This window comes from Leuciscus leuciscus (genome assembly GCF_965113295.1).
Source record: "Leuciscus leuciscus genome assembly, chromosome: 12".
NCBI classification, from domain to species: Eukaryota; Metazoa; Chordata; class Actinopteri; order Cypriniformes; family Leuciscidae; genus Leuciscus; species Leuciscus leuciscus.
In genome coordinates, this window is record NC_138736.1 from 38789639 (window position 1) to 38803655 (window position 14017).

At 38.0% G+C, this 14017-nt stretch overlaps 1 protein-coding gene across 2 annotated transcripts in view; it reads left to right on the forward strand.

Annotated features, from left to right (window-relative positions):
* The window catches only part of slc45a4a (solute carrier family 45 member 4a), a 58786-nt gene that overhangs the window by 2020 nt on the left and 42749 nt on the right, over positions 1-14017 (forward strand). The gene's annotated exons all lie outside the window — the stretch shown is intronic.

Sequence of the window (14017 nt, forward strand, 5' to 3'; positions counted from 1 at the left end):
GGGGCTCACAATTCTGACTTTCAATTCTGAAGTTTTTATCTCTCAATTTGTATGTTTCAATTCTCAATTTTTATATCTAGCAGTTGTAAACAGAATTCTGAGGGGGAAAAGTCAACAGTGCAAAAGTATAAACTCAGTTTATTTTTATTTATTTTATTAGCTTTATATATTTGATTGTATGTCAGAAAAAGCTTCCATGGAGGTGTTTGATGCTGGCGTGTTTGTGAATGGCGCTGGTGAAGCGTGTCGGATGTTCAGTTGTGCCTGGAGCTGAATCTGCTACTGAACACGATCACGGTCTAGACCAGCCGGACGTTTGCATGAATCCAGGACACTTAAACACAGATTACAGATTTTCTTTGCAAATTCCAGAAAAGAGGACTTCATGTACATTCAAAAAAAATAAAAAATAAATAAAGGTTCCAAAATGGAGTTTTTGCAGTGAAGCAGAACCACCATTTTTTTATTCAGTGAAAGTGAAAAGTTCTTAAAATATTTTTTTTTTCGAAAAATCTTAAAGTCCCCCTGTAGTCAATAATATTATCCCTTTAAACTCATCTTTGATCACCAAAATTAAAAATGCCTTAAAATATCTTGAATGTAACTCGACACCCTTGCCTCGTTTAGTATGCGGTTCTATGAATATGCAAATGAGCCCCGCCTCCACTCACTCACTCAGCTCAGAGATCCACTGGTTGACGATCAGACGTTGATCTGATTGGTTACAAGGTAGTTTGTGACGTCAGAAACACCAGCGATTTCAAAGCGTGTGTTTGAGACTGTCTTTGGTTCACTGCAGTTTTAAGGAGAAAATACTCAGCAATGCTGTCGACTTATGAATTTACACATGGTTTGTCTTAAAGCATATTAAAAACACCACATAGACATATAAACAACATTAAAAGCTGGATTTTAAGAACCTTTTCCACTATAAAGAGCCTTTGGTAGAATTGAATGGATGTTAAATGTTCTTTCCATCAATGAAGAACCTTTATTTTTAAGAGTGGTGTTCAGTTTGTGCACACTGTACATTATATTTTGTCTGTCTACTGTCTTTGTTTTATTTGTTCTTTCCTGTCATGCACAGCATATATGCTAATTAATCTTAAGAAGTAGGTGATGACTGTAGACATGGACAAATGCCTTGTACACAGCAGCTGACTCTCTCTCTCTCTCTCTCTCTCTCTCTCTCTCTCTCTCTCTCTTTGGCACAAGTGGAAGCTCATATTCATTATGTCACAGGTGGTTCACTTAGCTTAAGTGTGTAACCGGTGATGTCGTTTGGTTGAGGACAGAGTAACATTGTGACACTTTCACAGTGTTAGTTTTTAGTGGAATCTTTTTGCTTATATTTTGTTACATTTGGGATACAAGAAAGCATTGTAAGAGCAAATGAATGTGCACATATCAGATTTAGGCATGAAGGCACGGGAGGTCGTGTTACAGTGCAGACACAACTTTTTATATATATAAAAAAAACCTATTTTATGAATAATGCTAGAATGCTGTGTCGACCAATCAGAACCGAGTATCTTTTTTTTTTTTATAATGCAGCATTATTTTTAATGTGCCTTCGTGAGAATTGTATTTCTCTAGGCCGTTTGATGTACTAATGGATTCAGTGGAGCAAATGAATGCAGTGTGTTCTTCTTCTCTCAACACAAGGACAGTAGCGCTGTACTTTGGTGACTGTTGCGTAAGATCTTTATTTAGTAAAAGCCTCTCAACACTGAGGACTTCTCAGTCCGGGGCCGGCACTCGAAAGCTCTGCGCTTTCATCCTCACAAGCTCTGGTGTGATTTAAAGTGTGATAAAGTAACACATGCCTGTTGTCTCCACATCTCTTTTTACATTTTGATTAGAATTGTTTATAATGATTTATTTAATAACTAATGGTTATTATCAGGGCATGACCTCAACACTGGACATTAACTGGGTTTAAGCAGTGGCGTGTAACGCAGTCACTCCTTCTAGCCACTTTTGTGGGATTAATTATACATAATTTTTCAGTTGTAGTCTTTTAAAAATGCATCTGAAATAATAGTGCAATGTAGTGTTTTTTTTATGCCTATCAATACTGAAATATCTAAACGCATCCAATACTCATTTTCCACAGAATAGATGCACGATACAGCGAGTTGCACTCAAACCCGCCTCCACTCACTCACTCACTCGCTTCATTTGCTCCGGATGAATATTGTTGGTGTTACAGGCTTGAATTTCGGCGTGGGATTGAGCTTAATGCGCTTAATTTTACTCATTCCCGCAGATTTTGTGCCCAAACACTCAAAGTGCGCACGCATAAAGCTGCCTTTCAGTGCTAAATTGAGTTATTTTTCACTGCTTATTGCACTTTAACAGTCAAATACACACAAAATAATGTCAAAATGCCGGTCTTGGCGAGTGTTCACATAAACACAGTCAGTCAGTTTTAAGTGAACGTAAACAGTTGAGAGAGAAAACGCACGTGTAACAGTATAATGGATCCGTGCGTCAGCTCTTAAAGTGACAGCAGCCTAATAAACCTGCTGCTAAATTATGAGATGATATTATAAATATCTTTATGGCAGTTTTCCCCATGGTTTCGATGTCATAGTTGTGGCCAGTGAAAATGCTGAGTGGCTTGTAACTTTGGAAAACGTCCAAAAAGTTAACGTCAAGCCCTGAGTATTATTATTATCACATATTTTTTTCATGCACAACAGCACAAGATGCATTAATTAAGAATGAATGGTTCTGGGTGATTTCTAGGGCATTCAAGAAAGTCTCTGTGATTATTCTGGTTTCTAGGCATGTCTTGCAAGTCTGTTTTTTTAAGTGTTTTTTTTTTTTAGGCCTTATTATGTCCTTCTGTTTTTAAAGTCCCGTTCTATTTTTCGACCTGTGCTTGTCATAAGGTGTTAATAGAGAAGAAGGTCACAGATGTTGCACAATCACAAGTTGAGCTAGCGCGATTGATTCCCCAGAGATCGCAGGAATGATTGTGCGAAACACCTTCCTTCGTCCTTCACTCCTCCTCCTCCTCCTCCTCCTCGTTCATCAGCTTAAACGTCAGATAAAGACACGCACATCACGCCAGAGAAGAGCTCAGACTCTCAGAGGGCGTTTAGAAGAGCTTCATTAAGTGCTGTATTATAATTCTTCACATGTTTCTGATGTTACGGGACGTCCTGAGCGCTGGACTCTCCCAGTTTGTACGGTTCATCATAACCTGCTTTGTTTGCAGAGCTCATTGTTTTATTTGCAAAGATGTTGTAATTGTCCAAACTTGTTTCCTGTTAAGTTGGATATCTGGTTTCGTGAGTTGATAAATGGAAAGGTCTTGTCATTTATTCCCGCATTGTTATGAGATTGTGTGTTTTTTATAATGTTGTAAGAACGCTCTGAGGTTGCTAAGCTGAACACACCTCTATTGTGAGGCGTTTCAGCTCTTTCTGTTGTGTTTGTTGTGGTCGAGTCTCCAGGTGAGTTCATCAGCTCGCCGCTCGGAGAAAGTTGGCTTCGGCTCAAGAACAACATTAACTGGAGAGCCAGACTGATCCTCTCTGCGTTTGCACTGTGTGTCTGTCCATCTGTCCAGATATCACTGCCGCTCTGATATCAGAATTATTATCATGTTTGTATTTTTGTTCAGAGTCGTTGCTTATTTACAACCTGGGGCAATTCAGTGCTAAGAAAAAACACTTGATGCCTCCACTTAATTTGGTGATGGTTTTTCTATGCCATAAAATAAATGGCTTTCTGTGAAACCCAGTGAACTGCTTTGCTTTTTATTTTGTGTGTGTGTGTGTGTGTGTGTGTGTGTGTATGTGTATACTTGTACAACTATCTTTGTGAGGACCAGTTTGAGTTTTAGACCATTGGAGTGAGGACAAAGAGAGTAAAGTGAGGACATTTTGGCCGGTCCTCACTCTCTGAGAGCCTTTAAAGGCCTGTTTGAGGGTCAACACTTGGTTTTAGGGATAAGGTTATAATGAGGTTAAGGGTCGGTTTAGGGTCAGGGGTCGGGTTAGGCACTTGTGATGGGTAAGTTTAGGGTAAGCGGCTAGAGATAAAGATAATAAAGATAGGTGTGTGTGTGTGTGTGTGTGTGTGTGTGTGTTCTATTACCATTTATTTCGGTGGGTTTTTTTTTGGCTTTGCATTTTATATATATTATATTTTAATTTTAAAAGTTTTAGTAATTTGGTTATGTGCTTATTTTATTTTGACTTCTAATTTTCAGTTTTTATATAATATTTATATTTTATTTCAACTGTATTTCAATTGACGAGAATTATTTTTAGTTTAGTTTTTATTAATAACACAAGCAATGTGACAATACTCTAAGCATAAACAAGACATATTATTCCCAAAAATGGGATAAAAAAAAAATCTATTAGTATTGTAATGTCTAACAAGTTCACTTATGTTTCATGTCTAACAAGTTCACTTATGTTTCACACATTTCTCTTGATTCTTCCGCAATCCTAAAGGGATAGTTCACCCGAAAATGGGTTGGTTTGTTTGTACATCCTCACAAAGGTTGATCTTTTGCACATTTGAAGCTTGTTTAAAGACGCTTAAAATATGAAATATGAACGACTCTGCTAATCTCTCTAAGCCTGTAAGACGTTCTCCTTCAGTGACGTTGCAGTGTCAGATCTGAGCGTATAATGGCTTGTCATAGAGACTCTGTTCTGATGGGCTGTGTCTCGAATCCTGCCATCTGCATCTGGCATCCAGCTCACACTACTTCACACACATTAGTTAACATTAGAAAATGCATAGTCAGTGTTTATTCATCTTTGTGAACATTAGTTTAAAAATACAACTGTTCATTGTTCATTCAACCTTTGATTTTATTAATGTATTAGTAAGTGTTGAAAATAACATGGACAAAGATTCATAAATGTGTTTAGAAGTTTTTCTCATTGTGCTCGTACATGTTAGCTGTAGTCACTAATGTTAACAAATAGAGAATTATTATAAAGAGTTTAATTTATGACATTATTCTATAGCATTCTTTTGTCTGAGGCTCAGAAGATGATCCAGATGAATGTTTATCAACCAAGATCACTTAATGTGTTTTACACACCTCTCACTGTTAAACCGGTTTTAAGAGGAACATTAATGCATGTTAATGACCTAATTAATGTGATGTTTGTCTGCGTCTGGTCATCTTGTTTATTAAGACTTTGTTACATAATCTGCATTAGAAAGCTCTGCGAGTAAGAGTTTCGTTAACCAGAACAGATCGCATAAATGCAGGTTATTTTAACTGGTGATGATGTATTCTTGCGTAATGCTCAGCGTGTGCCAGCGCTCCCTGAGGGCCGGTGCACTCACGTAACCTGCTGGTAGACAAACATGGTTAAAAAATTATGTGAAGAGTTAATTTCTGGAGTCAGACCTTCCAAACTGAACATTTGAATTAACATAAATAATTCAAGTCAGATTGATTAATAATTAAAGCAGCTGAAAGAAGTGTGTGTGTGTGTGTGTGTGTGTGTGTGTGTGTGTGTGTGTGTGTGTGTGTGTGTGTGTGTGTGTGTGTGTGTGTGTGTGTGTGTGTGTGTGTGTGTGTGTGTGTGTGTGTGTGTGTGTGTGTGTGTGTGTGTGTGTGTGTGTGTGTGTGTGTGTGTGTGTGTGTGTGTGTGTGTGTGTGTGTGTGTCTCCGTGGCTAGAGATGAATAGTTAACTAACAGCTCTTATAACTGCAGAAAAAAGAAAAAATATGTGTACAAACAAAGACTGCTTTGTGAACTCTAAATATTCAAGAAGAGTTAGATTCTAGACTGTTGACTAATACACAACAAGAACTGTGTTACTAAACCTAGTGAGCTGACTACCTAGACAGCATTTTAGGGAAGTTTTAGACATGCATTGTACTGTTTAAAAAAAAAAAAAAAAAAAATGGGAAAAATGAATGCATGATGATGGACAAGAAATTTACATTCTAAAAATGTATTTCTTTGAATACCGAAAAATATTGATGCAAAGGATTAAGTGTGTAAACTAAAAAGTAAAACCATAAAAAAAGACTTAAACAAAATAAACGTTAACTTAAAATAAAATGTAAAGAAACCCTTAAAAATGATTTTATTTCAGCTGTTTGCAAAAGCAACATTTCAAATTTTTGTGTAGATTGAAGTGCTAAAATAAGTAAAACTGAATAAAGTAATAAATAAAAATATTATAATATAAAAAAATACAAAAAACGGGGAAAAAACACAACAAAATGACAAACTTTGACTGAAATTAAAGTGAAACCCAAATAGTTAAAAATATGAACATTTTAACAAATTTAACTTTGTTTCCACCAGGAAATAAAAAATGTAATTGCAATTTTTTTTTTTTTTTTTTTTTAAGACTTATGAGATATAAACTCACAATTGCGAGTTATAAAGTCAGAATTGTGAGATATAAACACGTGAATAAACTAAAGTAGTTTGGTGAAAACATGCTCCTGTAATGATCCCTCGGCCGGTCCCGCTCGAGTGCGTTCTGCCGTCCTCCAGGTCACTCACGGATGAGGCTCCGCTTCAGGATGCATGGATCAGATTGCATGTGTTTGTTGTGGACAGAAAGGCAGCTTTTGGAACAGAACTGTCGTGTGTTTCCTAATGCATCTGTGAAACATGCATTTGTGTTTGCATACACTCGGATTGGTTTTGACTTTGAACTTGCAGTATATATTTGTTTTCTCGTGTATCATAAGAGGTCGACTGTCTGTGGCAAAGGCCTCACTTTCTCAGCCTGGAATTTTCCATCCAGGTTGTTGTGCTGTGGGAGGAGCCGTGTGAGGTGTTTTTGCAGATCTTAGTTTGGGAGTTTAGAGTTGTGCTGTTTTGAACAAGTGTTGTTTCTTCTGCAGTGTGAACGAGGGAGGTTTGGATCAAGGACGATGTTGCTGTGTTCGGAAATGCATGCTTACCATACCACTCATACTATTTCTTCAGTATGTTGTGCACAGTATGCCCAATATGCATGCAATGTCAGAATACAGTGTGCAACTAAGTAGATGTCATTGAAATAAACATGCAGTTTATTTAGGTCATGGGTCAATGTTGCATATTGTTGTTTGTAATGCATACTATTTAAAATACTTAAAAGTAGAGAGTATATTGTCCTAAAACAGCAACTTACCCATAATGCATATTTTTCCGTAGTGCAAAAGTTGTGAGTGTGTTGCATTTGTTTCTCTTTGGTTGCAGTTTGTCGTAGTGCTGCACAATTCTTCTAAATAAATGGGATATTGCAATATGGCTTAGTGCGGTAATCAAATGACAAAGGCTGTGATTTAATTCAATACGTTTATGCGCTGTGTTTCAGAGTGAAGTGCAGCACTGTGTTCATTTACATGCAAGCTGCTCATGATCTGGAGCGTCTCAGAGCGACTCGCAGTAAATGCTGCTCCACACAAACTCTGAGTTTCAGTCACATTAACATGTATTTGAAAATGCATCATGCGTCAGCTATCAATCATCTTCACAAACATGTCATGAGAAGCGCTTCTCAGCTGAAGAGAAGCTTTAAAGGCACACTATGCAGTTTCCGTTTTCTCAAACAGCGCCCCCTAGAGTCGCTGTGGAGTACTTGTATTTAACATTACTGTCGTAAACACCACTCACGCAGCGCCGTCTCTGCTCTCTTCCGACCGCGCTTTCTTCATCGACTCTGCCATGATTCACGTCTGAAATGTGTGCTAGAGTCTTCCACAGAGGCGGCTTCATATGTTGTTGATGTATGTGACGTCGTGCCGTAAAGCAAGTCGTGATTCTCGCGAGAGTTGGCGTCCACCACCTCTCAAACCTGCAGTGCTGGTTTTGCCTATCGGGATGATTACTACTACGAGTTCGTTTACCATCGAAATTATTTCGAAGCTGTTATATTAAGGTACAAATCTTGCAAAGTGTGCCTTTAAAGGGCTTTATGCAGTTTTCAGACAAAAATAAAAGTTCAGTTGTTTTAACATTTGAAAATGAAGAAATTATTAGAAATATTGTAATTTTAAAATTGTAATGTAAAATAAAATGTATGTATTTTTAGTATATTTAACCATTTTTTTTAATTACAAAAAATATTTAATAATAAGAATTAATTTAATAATATTAGTAGTAGTAGAAGTAGTAATTATATAAATAATAATCATTATTGATATTATTAAATGGTTATTATTGTTATTATTTAAAAAATATTTTACTGTGAAATATTGCTATAGTAATATTTCTTATTTAGCTTTTTAGTAATTTTTATTTATTATTACAAAATTATTAATTAATAATTAATTAATAATTAATAATAATAATAATAATTATTATTATTATTATTATTATTATTATTATTATTTTATAGCCATATTCATATATAATCACATTTTTGGCCAAATTGTGTAAACAAGCACATCAAATCTATTTCATTTTAAATCGAAAAGCCCTAGTTTGTGGTTCTTTTTGTTTTTGATTATATTGCAAAAATTTATGTTTTTGTGCATTTTGTCTTGCCGTCCAGTAATAGCATCCGGATCCATTTAGCCCCGGTTTATCTCTGTTGCTATGCAACATGTTTTACTAATTCTCTGTAAGGTCTGTCGCCATAATTTATGCTGAGCCATGAAATTAATCAGCACAGTTAATTCCCGTTTCATCCGACTGGAGTAAGAGAAGACGCTAATGTTTGTTAATGCCGCCTCAGCCAGACAGACATCTTCATGCATTCAGGCCCCGTGCAGACCAGTGCAACCCAACACCTCACCCAGCATCGACACCCAGCCTGTCCCAAACACCTGCCACCCCTTGTGATCTGACTTCATCATAAACGAACCACAATGTCCCTGTCACCTCCCAGTTCCCCGCACCCTTCCACTTAATCGATCAGGAATTTCAGCGTGTCAGAGATGGGAGGGAACGAGATAAATAAAGCTCATGTTGATGCCTTGAAATGTTGTGTACTCGTCTGAGCTTTGTGTGAGAGTTGTTTGTTTTCCATAAGAGCTTTTTACGTAGATGTCGGTCCACTAATAGATCGGATCTGAGGTGGGAACATCCGCTCTTAATTTAGTGCCGTAAAGCCGCATCACATCTTACCAGGAAAACCAAGGGCTCGACACTGACTCCTCCAGTGCCTTCCTCTGTTTGGGAGCTTTTTGGGAGTCTGCCCGTTTGGCAGGACACCGGCTTGCGTTACACACTGGACTTTGGCCTCAGTCTCTACTGGCAGCCGATGATGATGATGATGATGAGGAAGAGTGTCTGACGGTCATGTGTTCCCTTAGGTACTCCTTTTCTCCTCTGTTTGGGTTGCACATTTCTTGCTCTGTATTTTTGTCTTGTTTTCCAGTATAAATATATAAACATTCTTAAATCAAGATGCATTTATTTGAGAAGCAAAACGACTTTTTTTTTTTAAATGCATCAAAATTATCAACGCATCAAAAAGTTTATGCCTAAAACAAGAACAAATATCTGCCAATAGATAAAAAAAAATCAACCTAATTCAAAGGATAGACTAGTTGTTTATTTTTCTTGCCACATTGAAAGATATATATTTCATGATATGACCTTGTTAATGTATTTGGTCTTGGTGGGATAGATCTGCTACTCTGTTGCTGCTGAGCAAGAACAGAGACTTGCCTGTGCCTACACACACACACACACACACACACACACACACACACACACACACACACACACACACACACACACACACACACACACACGACACACTGCCGTGAGCAAGAAAGACAAGCGGCTGCTGCTGTACAAGATAGCGTACATGAGTTACCCGTAGCAGATCTACTGTACACAGGTGGAGCTGGGGGAGGGGGAGGGTTTCTGAAAGCGCGCTGCACCGCTAAAGCAAATGCTGAACAAGTATTTGAAGTTTGAGCTGCCATCTCATTGGCTACTGATGCAGCAGGAACCAATCAGCTGTGCCCTATAGAGAATGCTGTGATTGCAAGCAGATTGAGGGTAAAATTGTTTTTTTGAGGGAAGTTTTTCCTTTGAGTTTTCCACGTACAGACGACACTATTGTCAAAACGATTCCCATTCACACGGATCGGCTAAAACGACTGAAAACGCTGTATTCTGCTGCCAGGCCAGTAGATGGCGATGAAACACTATAGACTGAACACGTAATACGCATGTGCATGACATCATCGTCTTCAGAGAGTCACGTCTTCAGGCGCCCAAAATGCTGTTGTCGTGTAAACGAACAGCCAAAATGCATAAAGTTTTAAGTTTTTAGTTGAAAACGGTGTCGCGTAAACAGCCCGAGTTCAGGAGCGATCAGACTAGGCCATCTAGAGTTACATGACAGAACTATGTATATTTAATGAGCTCATGTTTAATCTAAATGGCTGCTTTAATTCAGTGCTAGAGCCTGTTGTTGCTGTCATTGTTTCTCTTTGCCTGTCTCCAGACAGTTAATTAAAGTGCGTGCTTAACATCTTCGTCATCATTCCTGCTAATTACACAGTCATTGTTTCGTTGTCGCATGTTTTGGATTAGAGTGATCTTAACTCTATTGACGGTTTGACGCAGGAATGTTACTGCACGTGCAGGATCACGCTGATGCTGCACTGGCCCTTTAAATCCGTTCTGTGTGCGTGTGTGTGTGTGTGTGTGTGTGTGTGTGTCAGTCAGCAAGATGAGTCACAAGAAGAGCTGGTTATAGAAGCTGACCTGGACACACAACCTGCTGATGCTCGAGATATGTGTGTGTGTTTGCGCAGCGGCTGTTGGTCAGGCAGAGAGGGAAGATTTGATGTGTTGATGATGTCACACATTAGGCTCCTCCTCCTGCACTGCAGCACTGCGTCACACACACACACACACACACCTGCAGGGTTTGTTTACATTCCTGAGGAGCTCATGCACTACTGCAGACACACTTTCATCTGACGAAAACTGTTTTTCTGCATCAGAAATCGATTGGTTCTCACTCTCAGTGATGTCATGCAGGCGTGTAGAGAGAGATCTCAGAGAGAGAGAGAGATGAGATCAGGCACTTCTCACTCTCAGTGATGTCATGCAGGCGTGTAGAGAGAGATCTCAGAGAGAGAGAGATGAGATCAGGCACTTCTCACTCTCAGTGATGTCATGCAGGCGTGTAGAGAGAGATCTCAGAGAGAGAGAGATGAGATCAGGCACTTCTCACTCTCAGTGATGTCATGCAGGCGTGTAGAGAGAGATCTCAGAGAGAGAGAGATGAGATCAGGCACTTCTCACTCTCAGTGATGTCATGCAGGCGTGTAGAGAGAGATCTCAGAGAGAGAGAGATGAGATCAGGCACTTCTCACTCTCAGTGATGTCATGCAGGCGTGTAGAGAGAGATCTCAGAGAGAGAGAGATGAGATCAGGCACTTCTCACTCTCAGTGATGTCATGCAGGCGTGTAGAGAGAGATCTCAGAGAGAGAGAGATGAGATCAGGCACTTCTCACTCTCAGTGATGTCATGCAGGCGTGTAGAGAGAGATCTCAGAGAGAGAGAGATGAGATCAGGCACAGAAGGACAGGAAAGATGCTCATTTTTTAGCTGTAGAATTGCTAGATGTGTCATGTTCAGTATGTATTGATCTGGAAACACTTTACAATACGGTTCATTAGTTAACATTACTTAACTACATTAGTTAGTGCACTTCTACAGCATTTATGAATCTTTGTTAATGTTAATTTCAACATTTACTTACTAAAATCTTGCCAACATTAGTTAATGCACTGTGAACTAACATGAACAAACAATGAACAGCTTTATTTGTATTAACTAACATTAACAAAGATGAACAAATGTATTGCTCATTGTTGGTTCATGTTAGTTAATACATTAACTAATATTAACTAATGAAGCTTATTGTAAAGTGTTACCACTGATCTCAAAAATAAACTATTTTTCTATCACTGCTATGCTAATGGTGTAATGAGTGGTTTCTTTCTGTCTTGAGTTTAATTACTTAAAGGAACAGCATGCCTCTCTAATCACGTGTCTTGTTGAGGAGGAAGCAAATGCTAAACGTTGAAGTTTAATAATAAGTGTTATGGGTTTGATCACATTCACACCCCAAGTATGAGCAACAAACACCACTAATAAGCACAAACAGCCAAAGTTAAAGCTAGTGTCCAAAAGCCCGTTTGTTTTCAGTGTCTGAACACGATGTCCTGGCGCTCTTGTGATTTACACACACATGCTACTCGTGAGGCCAAATGGTCAAATACTTCAGCAATACACACTGTATGTTTTTGTCATGTCTGACCGTAGTTGTGAAATGCGTGCTCACAGTCACAGGTGGAAACCTGGCATGGAGATGCAGTTGAAATATTTCACATTGGGATATTGTGATTTGGATCAGTTATTGCTAGATGAAGTTGTAATCCGAGCGCCACCTGAATCCCACCATTAATCGGCCTGACCTGATCTCCGTGTGTGCCTCGTGAACCTTTGATAAACTGACCCAAATAGTCCCCAATTTCTCTGCAGTGACGTGGATCTGGTTCCCCCGGGATCAGCGGATGGATGTAGGCCGGATGGGGGAGGAGGCTTTACACACGTACAAATATAAACCCGATACCTCGACTGCAGTCAGCTTGACCTATGAAACTTAGCCAGTGTAATTTGGGTCAGCTGTACAATGTTGCATCGGGTTCGTGACAGATGCCAATAACAGAGTACCAATACCAGCATTTTCTTTTTAGTAATTGCTATAATGCTGTTACCTGTATTATGCAATAGTTTTATCTGAACACTGTAAGTGACGATGCAAAAAAATCTGTCAGAATTTATAAAAAAAATATTATAAAACTGTTAATTACAGTTCTCAAATTTGATTGGTCGGACGCCATTTCAGCATTGAACACAGCACATAAACTGTCAAAATAAAAGTTAGATGGTTTGACATTTAAGAATGAAGAAATTAAGTTGTAAATAGTTGCATTGTAATTTTAACTGTTAATTTTAACTTCTTTTTTGTGACAATATATTTCTTTTGTTTAATATTTTTGTTTATTATTAATATTATTATTAATAATAATAATATTATTATTATTAATATTTTATAGTTATATTGAATTGGTCAAAATGGTGTTTTATTTATTATTATTATTATTATTATTAATATTTTATAGTTATATTGAATTGGTCAAAATGGTGTGTTTTATTTATTTATTTATTTATTTATTTATTAGTTAATTATTATTATTATTATTATTATGTTGACTTTATGGATACTAAAAGAGGTTTAAGTTGGTTCTTGTAAAAAGTGTGAATCCAAATTTTTATGTTTATGTTTTTTAATGTTCTGTGCAGATGCATTTCCCCAACAAAATCACTCTAGATGATTAATTCCTTCCAGAAATAGCAATTAAAATAATTTACTGAAAATTCCTGTATTCTAATCACATTATATGTTGCAGAAAAACAAATTATCACAATGTCATTCTTCCCAATGTTGCGCAGCCCTAAATGGGAATGCTAATGGATATTAAATAACATTCTCCAGGAATGAACTCCTAGTATCAGCCCATTCTCACGCCCATGCTGATATTGTTCGTTTTGTTACAGTAAACAATCTCTGTTTGTTGCTCCGAAAATCAGATCTCTGCGGGAAACTGCCACCTGTAATCTAGTGTTTTTGTGGGCGTATGAACGGACGACTTTTTCTCCCAGCCGCTGAACTGAACAAACAGCGTTCCTATCTGTGTCTGTTATTTCATCCCACAGCGTTACTTGACCTCTCATTCTAGCTCTCTCTCTCAGGCCCTTGTTTTCCCTCACCTCACGTGTGAAAGACATGCTCTCTGGGTAAACCACCATAGGAAAGCCTGTCAAATCTGCATCTACGTACTGTACTCTAAAGTTCATCACTGAAAGGTGATGTGTGTAATTTCTGCACCGCTGAAGTATGACACCACACACACCATATCAGGGAGGGGTGTAACGAGACCCTCATGTCACGATTCGATACACATCACGATACTGAACTCACGATACAATATTATTGCGATTCTCCAAGTCATATGATAAAAGATTAACAAAAAAT